This window comes from Malurus melanocephalus, unplaced genomic scaffold (genome assembly GCF_030028575.1).
Source record: "Malurus melanocephalus ecotype Western Australia unplaced genomic scaffold, MMel_1.1 scaffold_36, whole genome shotgun sequence".
In the NCBI taxonomy this organism is placed as follows: domain Eukaryota; kingdom Metazoa; phylum Chordata; class Aves; order Passeriformes; family Maluridae; genus Malurus; species Malurus melanocephalus.
In genome coordinates, this window is record NW_026623268.1 from 2,051,675 (window position 1) to 2,064,721 (window position 13,047).

Below are 13,047 nucleotides of genomic sequence, written 5' to 3' on the forward strand. Positions count from 1 at the left end.
GGCCAAGTGCTGGGTCCTGTCTGGGTCACAATAACCTCCTGTAGCACTACAGGCTGAAGGAAGAGTGGCTGGAAAGCTGCCTGGMRGRAAAGGACCTGGGGGTGCTGGTCAGCCATGGCTGAACATGAGCCAGTCTTGCACATGGCCAAGAATGCCAACAGCAGCCTGGCCTGGATCAGCAAGAGGGTGGCCAGCAGAATGAGGGAAGAGATCACTCCTCTGTACCCAGCACTGRTGAGGCCATACCTCAAATCCTGTGYTCAGTTATGAGCCYCTGACTACAAGACAGATAGTGAGGTGCTGGAGTGAGTCCAGAGAAGTGCAAAGCTTCTGAAGTACCAGAAGAAGTAACTCAATGGAGACCTTATTACTCTCTTCAACTACCTGCAATGAGGCTGTAAGGAGGTGGGGATCAGTCTCTTCTCCCAGGCAGTAAGTGACAGGACAAGAGGAAACAATCTCCATTTGCCCCAGGGAGATGTTTAGATTAGGTATTAGGAAACAAAATTTTCTGAAAGGGTTGTAATGCACTGGAACAGTCTGCCCAGGGAAGTGGTTGAGTCACCATCTYTGARGGTATTTAAGAGATGTCTACATGTGGCACTTGAGGACATGTTTGACTGCATGTGGCAGTGCAGGGCTMATGGTTGGACTCCATGATCTTAAAGRTCTTTTCCAACCTAAGCGATGCTATTATTTACTTGGAAAAGATATTGCACTCCGTAGTAGTTTTTTTCCTTTCACAATCAGTAATTTTTATCCCCTCCTGCTTTGAAAAAGTTTGCCAAAACATCCCACTAAAGTGAAAAATCAACTCTTCACCTTTTACTCCCTAACTCAATCAATACAAACTTCAGTTAAACAGAAACATAATAAATCAGCTCTTCAGATAAAGTTGCCAAGTTAACAACTGATTAAATTGCTGATTTTACTGACTTCAATGTAAGAAAGAAYCTTGCTGAAAAGTCAGGCCAGGCTACAAAACAGGGAAAAGACAAGGCAATCAGCCCATAAATGGTCTATTAAAAACAAGAATATTCTTCAAAACAGTATTATTCAGAGGGGGAAAAATTGTTCCACTCGCAAAGTGYTTAAAAATATATTCATACAGCCTGAAAAAAAAAATCATTAAAAAAAGGGAATAGAAGTCAGCATCATTCTTCAAACAGGATCATAAGGGATCTCCAACAACTTCCAGTGTTTTAGGCAGGGCATTCAGCCTGGCACACACATGATAATGGGTCCACCCCAGCTGCAAAAAAAACCCATCATTAAGAGTGTACCTAACTTGGCTCTTAGAAACATAAAATAGTCTTTAATTATCTAAGTGTGTTCTCATCATCCCATCCCCCAGTGCCTGGCTTCACTCCATCTTTGAGGGAAAGTTCTGTAGCCAAGAGAGTCTTCACTCAGAAGASTTTCCTAATCTGGTTCAGTAAACAAAGCCACTGCCTTGCTTACAGAAGAAATTATTCTGGGTGCATTTTTAATGATGAYGGCATCTTCCAGCTCTCTCTTCCTATTTTTAAAACAGCTGAGTGTTGTAGAAAGTTCATCAAAGGAAAACCAACTCCTATAATGCAAATATTGCACTAGAAAATGCCCATAGTCACAYGGAGACACAAGAGAAGACAGTTCAGATAGAAAACACCAGTTCCTCCACTTTTTTCACTTCAACACAAGAGCCACCATATTGATTTAAGCCCATCAACCCAAGTGACAGRGGCCATGGTTCCCTTCCTTAGGTCAACATCAATCAGGGTTAAACAAAACAAAGAAGAGKAAGCTGGAACTCAACTATTCAATTTCCTCCTCCTTCTTAAACCCCTATAGTGATCTACACAATGAAAAGGAACATGGAACCCAGTATGACCATGCCTGGTGATCATGGTGTAGCTGAAAATTTTCTGAAAGCAAACAATGGAATGTTTAAGTGCTGCAAAAAATGATAGGTTTTTTTAACAGTAATGTAAGCTAAATTCTATGGGTCAACTCTCCCAGAGGAAAGAGCTACAATTACAGAATTAGACAAGACTGACTCTGTTAYAGTATTAAGAAGACCTCAGAGATCAGCGTGAATCTCCTACTGACAGAAAGATCCGCCCAATCTCCCATAAACTCACCAGAAAGAATCATTTGGGTATACGATCTATTAACTATATAGGACTTGAGGCTAATACTTTCTTCCCTTGGTAGAAGCAGGGAAGCCCCATATTTGTCAGAGGTGCATCATTACTTACAATTAATCTTTATGCTTATAGTGCACGTAGTGCCCCCTATGAGCCACTGTCTCAGAGCTTCTGTTTATCTTCCAATTTACACATGCAGTTRATGCAGTCATGGCACAGAACAAACCCTGCAGGAATCTACAGCTGCTGGACTGAGCAAATGACCACAGAACCATCACCTTTCTCCATAACACTCATAAGCCCTCCTTTCCTCCTTAAAAATTTGTAGCATTAATAGCACAATGCAGAAGGCTTTTCCATCTRTCCCACTTATTTTGTAACGTATCTTTGACTACTGCTGAAATAAAGAATCAGTAAGTATTTAACTATAAAGTGGTTACTATTAAATTAAATACTATGCAGCTTAAAACAAACTTAGCTCCATAAACTGCCACAAGACCAGGTAACTTCTTGCTGCTGCCACTGAGTGACAGCCTGAAAATTTCAGCTCACTGAGACCTCACATTCCTAAATGTTGTAGTTGTGGGGAAGGACATGAACTTGAAAATATGCTTTGAGCAGACCTTGAAATTTAAAGGGACAGCAGAAAATGCACATAAAAACCTAATAAAGGTTTAAAAAGAAACATCAGGACTTTTAAGATATAGTCAGTATCTTGTGGSTTTGTGCTTGTGACCACCAGTCCCGCAGCAGTGCTTCCATTGGGTCACGATGTAGCACATGCTGGTGAAATAACCAGCAAAAGAACAATCAAGGAAAGAGTTCTCACATCATCATCTTTCTCAAATTGTCAAAACACGAGCACATTATAGCACATACACAAAAATTTCTTCTGCTAAATCTAACCCCAAATCTATTCATCATCCACTCTCCCAGTTCTTGCTCTAAGTACGTGCATAATTGCATAGTTCCTTAATTCTCCCCGTCTTAAGGAAGGTAATACTACACAACARCACTGCAGCACAGTCTAACAGGTACTGAAATGGCTGAGTCAGTCTAGTGCCTTCCCTCACTCCCATTACCTGAAATGCTCATGATTTCCAATGATCTTTTTGATTTTAGTTGAAGAAACAGAAAGTGCTCAGAAATACTGTTTCAATGAGACTTATTGGGTTATCCTAGCAAACTGACTCAGAATTAAAACTAAATTYCTAACTCTCCAATTAACACAAGCTTGGTTTTGAAATGGTGCATTTAGCAGCATCAGAATTGAAAAATATTCTTGTTAACCTGTCCTACCTCACAACAAACCAAAGCAGTGACTCCTGTTCCTGAAAACMTGCCCAAACCATGACACTGGGTTTTACAGGGTCAAAATGTCACTATGGGCTTCTTCTAGCATCACACCCCACATATATGTGACTGCTGTGAAAGTATTCCCTGCACTGGAAGACACTTTCTGCCCTAATCTCTTCCAACATGGGGACAAGCAGTAGAGGAATGATTTGCTGACTATGAAAACTGAAGCCTTCTTCCTCTCCATGAGTACACCAAACTACCCATTTTACTTCCACAGTATCCAGGTAACTAAAAAAAATAAGAATATTTCTCCAAACACAGCTTCTCTCTGTTAAGGAAAGTTTCCAATGTTTCCCCTATCATTTCCTTTTTGTCCAAATAYTGCAGCAAGCCTGAAAAGAAATAGTAAGATAACCTTTTCTCCAAGCACTCAASAGCAAGCATTGATGTTCAGTAGATAAGACACGACAGCAGTAGAGATGTTTAATAGATTTAGTCAATCTTTGTTCTTTATCAGCTCCCACAGCCAAAAGTGTAGCTTCTGTTGACATTAATTTACTGTGGAGACACAGACTAGAGCCATGCCCACCTCTGACCTTGTGTGGCTGCACACCAATTCAGGACAGGCTGCAATAAATTGGTTTCAGGGCATAAGTGCTCGTCTCCTTGCCCTTCATYATCCTGCTAATGGTGAAGCATATTCTGTACCACAAGCAACAGTAATACATTTATTACTTTGTGGACAATTAGGATTCTTTTATTCCATTTTTTGAGTTACAGTAATAGACGCTGGTATTGTGTTCTTCAGAGCATAACTGCCTGTTGGGCCAAGCAAAAAGAAAAGGCAGACTTAATCAGTATTTTTCACTGATGACCTCTATTTCAATTTGCTTCTGTCCAGAGCCTACAAGATCTCTGCATCACTTTGCCTCTTGTGTGGCTCTGCAGACATATTTGTAATGTCAGAAACTCTCCCACACAAGTACGCCCTTTGGCTAAAAAATATTGAAAAAGGTTTCAAGTCCAGTTCAATCTATTGTACTTACAAAGCCTCTAACACTAATTTGCCTAGACGGTACAGAGGAAGGTTAGCTTCTATCCCAAAGGCTGCAAGCAGGCCAAGGAATGAGCACAGCTCATCCCTGTGTTTTGGGCATAACAGACAGCTAAGCACCGACAGTCYTCCAAACCTTATCTCCAGCCCCACATTGTCACCTCATTCCCATTACTACCTTTAAATGCAAGAGATCAGGTATGGTGGGTTATTCTAGCCAAACCTAAGACCTYCCATATCTCAAACAAGATCTGAAAAAACACAAGTTGTAGCCTTAAAAGACTGTATGTCAATACAGAGGGTTTGGCAAAAGCTGTAAAAGGCCTGCATGTCCTGACTTACAGTCTCATTGTCAWGCTCAGATTTCCTTGTTCTTACTGCACTAGATAAGGTTTCATCCCTTCAGTGGCGTAATTCCTTTTTCACTCCTCTTCCCTCCCTCTGTCCGAGGACACAGGAGCTCTTACATGTACCCCACAYTGGGGGCAGAATCAGAAAGAAATTAGAAGTCCAGAGAGACAAAGAGGCTGCATGCACTCGTCAGGCTGTTTCTTGGAGAGCAGAAAGGCATGTGTACAAAGCTTGGGTCAAGTTACAAGCTTTTCATAACTTGCTGAAACAGTCCCCAATTTGGCTGCAAAAAAAATGTTGTGATCCTGTTCTCTGAGGTACCATAATCAATTATGTGCATTGTTTCACAGAGATATCACTTTTGGGCCTATAAATGCAAAATTTAATGTCACTTCTACTGACATGAAATTCTAGCTCCACAGATGAAAAACAGAAGCACAAAGCATCAGCCAGCGCATCCTGCCAGAAAATCCTGGTGAACAAAATACAATGAAGCACAGGCATTAGGTACTACTGAAACAGCTTTGGAATAGGAGCAGTATTCAGTGAAGCCAAGTTCTTTAGCCCTGCTGAGAGACAGAACATGTCACCTCCAGCTTGRGGCCATCACTGGGTTGCTATGCCACCCTTGAGATCTGAGCGAGTATTCTGGCTGATTATCACAGTGCAATGTGGGTTGCTGGCACCAGCTCAAGGTGACAGCATGCTCCACAGCATGGTGCAGACACACAGATAAAACTGCAAGCATAAAAGAGACAGCTGGATTGATATTTTTCAGTTAGTAAATCATAGTTTTTATCATTTTGCCCCTCCAATAGAGAACAATGGACACACTATTAAGTTAGCAGTTMAACACTGCTAACTTAAGCTCAGAAGTCAGTCCTGGATAGATCCAAATCCAACCTGTGGCTTTGAGGGGAAGGAGAATAGTAACTACTGGATTCTCATCTAACTTGTGCTTTTTAAGCATCACAGATTTCCAGAAACCTTGCCTATAATTATGATCAAGAGTAAGATCAAGTCCACAGCCTCAGCTTCYTGAGTGCTTTTGTGTGTTGAGATGAGGGAGGACAAAAAGAAACTGAACAATTTATGCAAAAGTGCACATAAGTTGCAAACAGACATTTCCATGTTTTCCCTGTCCTGACCCACGCTACAGCCCTCCCATCAACACACTTCACTTCTTTTCCCTCCTTCTTCCTCTCATGTATTTGGAACACAGACAAGCAGTTCCTGTCATGGCCAGCGGCCACAGAAATGCASTGCAGTACCCAAAGAACTATTGTGGGTTGGTCAAAGCTAACCTGTGCATGCAAAGTCAAGCATAACTATAAGCTGATGACAGATAGCTCTGCTTCCTCACCTCCCAAAGCTTTAACCAAACATAACAAATCCAGCCCTAACTACACCTTGAAAAAAAAATATTGACCCCCTCCACCCCCAAAGTCAGTAATACAACCTCAGATGATAGATTTTTTCCTGGCCCTCTTATGTTCACCCAGATTAACCTTTAAAGCTTTAGCCAGCCTAAGCTAGRCTGCTATTTATATATTACACATCATAGGTGTCGGTATAATACATGAAAGAACAAAGAAAAAGCTGAATGGRAGCTATAAATCCATGCAGCTCCTCCTGCAAGCCGTGGTGACAACAMTGTTCCTTCCCAGTTTGTTTCCCCTCTTCTTTCAGCTCTTTTTCCAGAAGGGACTGGAACATAAACAAGCAATGCAATATGTTCCAGGGGTCAGAGTTCAGGTCATTCTCTTCTCATACTTTGACTTGCACAACTGAAAGGTTTCAGTCAACTTGAGCTACTCTTCCTGCAAGGAAAAGAGCATCATGATTTTGAGTTGTTCTGCTTCTTCACCTCCTTTTAAAACAACCAAGACCAAGAAATACTACACAATGCTTGAAAAGAACAGGCAATTATTAATAGAAAGATATTCAACTCAGTACTACATCAGTTACTCATTCACACCACTTCTCTGTCCAGAAGTGCTTGCAGAGTCAGAGGATTGAGGTCAAACAAGCAACCTTTCTTAGGTTTCCCAGAGAGAAGAGATGGAAAAAAGTGGAAGGAAAGATGGCTGGAAATAGGCRAATTAGTTAGGTTTCAAAACAGTTCAGTTATAAACCATATCCGGCTCACAATTTGTTCCTCCAGGAACTATGATTAATCTAAATAAATAAAGGCCCAACCAGAAAACTGGATCTGTATTTATTAGATGTGCACATTCACCACAGCATTAAGTTCACCTCAAAACAAGGCACACTTTGTCTAGTAACAATGCCTAGGATATCCAAAACACCCAGCTGATTCAGAGCTAGTGATTTAACCTCAGCTCTCGCTAAAATGGCTTGAATTAAAAAGTAAATCAACCAGTAAGTTAGGGGAAAATAAAGAACACAAGTCTCAACATCAGGTAAAAATAAATCATCCCTCCCCAAAAGAAATCCAYGAAAATGAAACATGCACAAAAAACCGCAACATCAAAGCCCACTCAGTAGCAAAATTMGGGCTCTCCAGGGCAGAGGAAAAAACATGGTGGGGTTTTTGTCGCCTTCTTTCCCCAAAGGATAACAGAGGCTGATTCACTAGCTTCACTACCAGCACCTGAAGAACTAAATGCTCCCCACATACACTGACCACAAATCCCAAGTAGACCAGACTATTTTCCCACTTCATCATACCAGTATAATCCTGATCTGTACTAGGGTCAGAATCCATCCCTAAATAGAAAGAGGCCCTTTTTGTATGACTAGTTTTCACAGCAGCACTTGTAAACCTCAGTTATGATAAATTTCAAATGCATCAGGACTGCCACCATCAGATGGCACAGCTTTTTGCTGTAGTTTTTATTGTCCATATTTTACTGYATTTTAAGAAGGAACAGGTTACATTATGCAGGGTCATGTAGAYAGAGGCCCAGAAAATAGATGTGAACATGCACTTGGCCAGCATACAAAACTGAATGGTTTAATTTTCACTTAAATAACATGCCAAGCATGTCTGTAGTCAGAGCCCCAAACACAATAKATTTCTTCATTTTTGCTGTGTTGYTCCYKKYYTKSCYYMRMYKSCMAAMSGGGGGRAAAAAAACCCAACACACCACCACCCCCAAAAAACTCTTAAACAGACAACTAAAAAAAAACACCCTAAGCCCCCAGCTGTTTGTGATGCAATTTACCCCACCAGCAAATTCTGCAAGTCAATCTGCTGCAATGCATCCATGCCAACCGGAGCTCTGGGATTCTCAGGAATGCAGCAAAACAAGAAAGTGAAAAGTGTAAAGCTAAATTAATTCAGGGAGCAAAGAAAATGGAGTTAAGTGGTAGCACTWACTCCACACTACTACAAAATCTTGGAAGCTTCTCACAGCAGGGATCCTGCCAGCTCAGGAAAAATCTGCAGGACACCAGCAGTTTGAGCAGCTTCTCCGATAATGCTAATGCCTTGCGTTTTCCAGTGCTCCCAATGAATGCATTCACATTGCCTTTGGATCACGAAAATTAATCAAAACATAAAACGCCAGTGTTAACTCCCATCAGAAAACTAATCCCAAATTGACAGTGCCAAACTGGAAAAGCTTGAATATTGTAAACATTAAGGCTATTTTCACTAGCCTTCTTTATACACAGCTTTGTTTTCTTAGCACTAAAGCTCAAATACATTATTTACAATAACAACAAAACCACCCATAAGAAAAGCTCTAATGAGCAGCTTCATAATCGTGAGAATACTTTATGGACATAAAATGTTTTACAGCTCACAAAGAACTGTTGTACARTTTGCATCAGAGCCTGTATCTGATCCCCCAAAGGCCTTTAGTGCTTTGTTTTGTTTCTTAAATGGGAATACAGGGAAAACTACCACAGAGAATATCCTGTGTATCTTGAGGACTGAGAGCTACAAGATGCACAGGGTAGTAGGAAAATGTAGTCCTGYGAAAYRTTTAACACAGTGTGTAAAGTCCGGACATATTCTCTGAATGGAAAGGTTACCAGTAACTCTATATGCCTAAAATGTAAAAAAAAAAAAAAAAATTGTTTGTAAGGTAGTAAGCTTCCCAAGGGTTACAGACATGAAAGTSTACCTTCAGCATTTAGAGTATCACTCATTGTGTGTCTCCTTAAACAAAACTGAAATCAAATACATAACAAAAACAAAGAACAAAGGAGCAGGCTAAACAACAYAAAACCAGAACTGGAATTCTTCACAGAGCAACTGGCAGTTGCTGTAACAGAATTTAGCTCCTCGCAGAAAAGTTTGCACATGTTCATTTATGTACTTCTGTATATTCAGAGCAATAAAATAATACTACAGTAGTCTGTATTGCAYTGCAAACTTTTAGTGGGTATCTATCTTACAGTGCAGTTCATAGCCCTGAATTATGCACTTCTGATTTCCTACCTATGCAAGAGGAAAGCTAATTATATCTGATGGTAATCTTCAATTGCCATCTGTCTGGRAGGAAAGCTGCCTACATTACTCACTACAGCATGCTGGGAAAGCTTATACGCTTTTCTCAGTKCTACACAGAGACACCCATTTAGAGAACTTTCAGACCTCAATCCTCACTGAAGGTTAAACACAACCCACTTCCTCCCCAAWACTGAAAACTGATGTATTGCTTCCTTTCATCTTTTTTTTTTTTTTAATTAAAAAGGCCAGTCATACCTAAAATTGAGGGGAGTCAAAGGTGGTTGTGCACCCATGCATCCTCCTTGCCGGTGTCACAGCTCTCCTGCTGGGGAGTGCCAAAACGCCTAAAGCCCAGATGAGAGAGAGCAAGGAGGCACAGGGCAGCCCGGCAGCAAACTGAGGGTAGGCTGCAGACACACAGCCTGGCCTCTGCTGCAGCAATGGCTTCACACTGCCTTCTCCTGCCTATCACGGCTCCCTCKGCCACTTTGCTTTGCTCTTTTATAAGCCAAGTCTAGCTTGTTGTAGGTGAAACAGAGTGTCTGTTTTTGTTGCTCAATTCTGTTTCACCAGTCCTTAAATGCTACAGCAAAATGAAGAGTTTCYTCAGGACTGTAGTACCTTTAAACAGATTAACTATCCTCCCCTACCTGATCTTTTCTGAGTACTGGATATGCTCAGGGCTGCATGAGAGACGATCTCCTCTGCTGACATTAACCAGTAAACTCAGGTAAGCAAGGGCTCAGCTCTCTGTGAAATCACAGCAGGGCAATGGATTTCATGGCATAGATCTGCTCTCCCATAACTGAACTGGCCCAGATARCACCAGCGATCAAACACAAATTCTGCTATTTCCTTCAGCACAGAACTTGAAGTCCTCTAAAGCAAGATACACCACTCCGGCTGTGCTGCCTACTGACATTTTCTTGCTACCCTGACCACACCAAATGCAGCCCAGCCTCCAGCATCACCATGTCCTATCAGATTGCTATTCATGCCACAGACGATGCAGAACTCCATTAGAGCATGAAATGCCATACAGTAAAAGGCTTTTTGTTCTGTTCTTTCACATGTGTTCTCAGCATGAAATGAGATTTATGCAACCRTACCCTGTATGCGTGCATGCATGTCCTTTCTTCCCTACAGAACTTTTGAACCCCTTTGGCTGATTTCAAGACAAATGTGAGAGATTARGAACTTAGTGTCTTTGAGACTTCCACAAGTTTTGCAAAAATAAACACCCAGCTGGGCAGAGCAAAGAAACCCTATAAACTCATTTYTCATTAAAGATCAGAAAATACATACAACAGAAAAACATCAGAAATCTGTTTTCACTGTATCTTGGCACACAAGTGTGTGGTAGAGGTACTGGAAGAGCCTATAGCCACTGAGAAAAAAAAAAAGTGCTCAAGTTTTGAAATGCCTTGCACAAACATGTAAGTCTCCAGACTTCCCAAAACAGTTGCATGAAGTTCAACATATTAGATACCCTTTTCAGACACTTAACAGGTAGTGTCAGCTGACTTCAGTCACCCAACTTCAAAAAGTCACTTCAACACCAATCAGTATTTATGATAAGCAATATTCTCTGTGGAAACTGTAGAACGAGATATTCTATTTCACTTTGCAGTTTTTTCTGCAAAGCTCTGAACAACATTTCAAATTTAGGTTAGAAATCTTTAACACAAAAACTACTGTTTGAGGCTAAGCCATTTAAAAATCAATATCCCAAGCTGAAAACAAATTATAGCGTGCCATTAGCACCGAAGAATGAAAATAACTATTCCATTCAAGTTGTTTTAATGAAAATGAAGTATTTCCTTAACATGTACTGCAAGAAAAGGCAGTCACTCTTGAGAAACTGTACATATGGTATGTACAGTAATCAGCATTTTAATCATCTGGCTACTCAAAGCCCAGTTTACACAACTGGCCTATGCTCCACAGCACAAGGTGAGCAAGGAAATCACATGAAACACGGTGCTATGTCAGACCAGTGTCCATCTAGCCCAGTTCTGTCTCTGTCAGTGACAGTAGGAGATTACATTCAGGGATAGCATGTCACAGACATTTTGTGTTTCATTCTCCTCACCCACACATACCTGCACATCTCAACTTTCTGAGAATGGAAAACTGAAACAGCCATGGGTGGTTATAAAACCAGGAGGGGGTGAAGGACAGGCTTATAGAACACTCCAGCTTCTCAGCTAAGGCAAGTGTCACCCTGCTTTAATAAATACTGCTAACCATTTGGGCAAGCAGAGCTAGCTGTACTTTTCCCTTAACTACTTCCAACAGGAAAAAAAAATAATCAAGCCCTTGCTTTTCAGATAAAAAGATTTATGTGAGATATGCTTCTCACATAAAATGAGAAGGCAATAACCTGTCTACACAAGGGCCACGATAAAGACTAGCTACCACATGCCAGCAAGCCTTGTGCACATTCAGCAATCTGGACAAATCCAAACTTGTTCCCATGCTTTACCAAGTGAATTTAATATTATGGCTCCATTTAATCTTGTGCAAATGTTATGTTCAAACAAACCTTACAGCGTATCTCCCATCTACACCACTAACCTCCTCCTGSTCTCAGTCCCACACATCAACTTCAGACTACCCAAGGCACTGCAGAGATAGAGATGATGTTTCCGGGGTGCTCAGACAGTGACATGGGTGAAGGACAGAGACTGGCAGATTCCCCAACTTYGAAGAAGCAGGAAATACCCATTTTAACTGCCAAATAATGAACAAGGTTTCATCTAGCAGCAACAGCTCCTGGGAAGCAAACACATTCCTCTCTTCACTGCAGTGAGAAAAACCCACAGGTTCTTCCGTTGTATTATGCTTGGGTGCTTGTATGGCCCCATCCACACACAGGTAATTTTCCCCACATACAGCATCGTGTAGGGAAAAAACTGTCAGCACAACCCACCTAGAAAAATTAGCTGCCTAGGAGAGAGCTATGGYAACCTACAGTTATATGAGAAAAGAAGAAAAAAAAATTAGGGCAAAAACAACTTCAATTTCTCTCTTACCTTGAGAAAGGGACTTCTCCCCTCCTACATGTGATGTGATATTTTGCATTTTACACATACACTCATTCTGTACTGACTATTAAATGGCCATCACATTTCCTCTGTCTACCTCTGCTAAGCCTCTGGGTAAGCTCATGCYCCTCACAACATTCTCATTTTGCTGCTGGTCCCAGTGCCCTGAGAAGCAAGGAAAACAAGCAGTGTCTGGATACCTCTGCAATGCAAATGTCAGTCTGCAGATCCAGTCTAACAAAGAACTCTACTGAGCTCTGCAAAAGCTGTTCATTGATGTTTCCAAACTGTGCTCATAACAAGGGCTAAAAATTACCCTTCTAAAAGTGGGCTGAACAGTCTGTGGAAATCTAAGACTGCTAGCCACAAACCTCACAAATAAAGTTTCCTACTGGCTAGTGGCCTAAAAGCAAGCAATACCACAGCTTGGGGAATGAAAACTTGCACTGCAAATCAACAGATGTTAGGAACTCCAGTGATTACGACTCCTTCATTTCACTCCTGTCTGCTCTTAAAACCAGTTCCTAGATTACTCCATCCCTGCCCTCCTAACAGGAGGCTCAACTGGCTCCTTAGGTTTTCCAGCCTTCCCTTCCCTGTCAGGGTAAGTGGAGGGTATTCAGTTTTTTTGGTTTGCTCTTCCTGGCTCCCCCATCCACACTAGAAAGTAAAAAACAGCTCTGGCACACCATACTCCAGTTCTACCACTGCTGCTGGGGTTGGGAGCAGAGGCAGCTGAGCAGT

The 13,047-nt window shown here is 41.4% G+C and overlaps 1 protein-coding gene across 7 annotated transcripts in view; it reads right to left on the reverse strand.

The window, feature by feature from the left end:
• ST3GAL6 (ST3 beta-galactoside alpha-2,3-sialyltransferase 6) overlaps positions 1-13,047 on the reverse strand; it is a 41,297-nt gene that overhangs the window by 23,260 nt on the left and 4,990 nt on the right. The window lies entirely within an intron of this gene.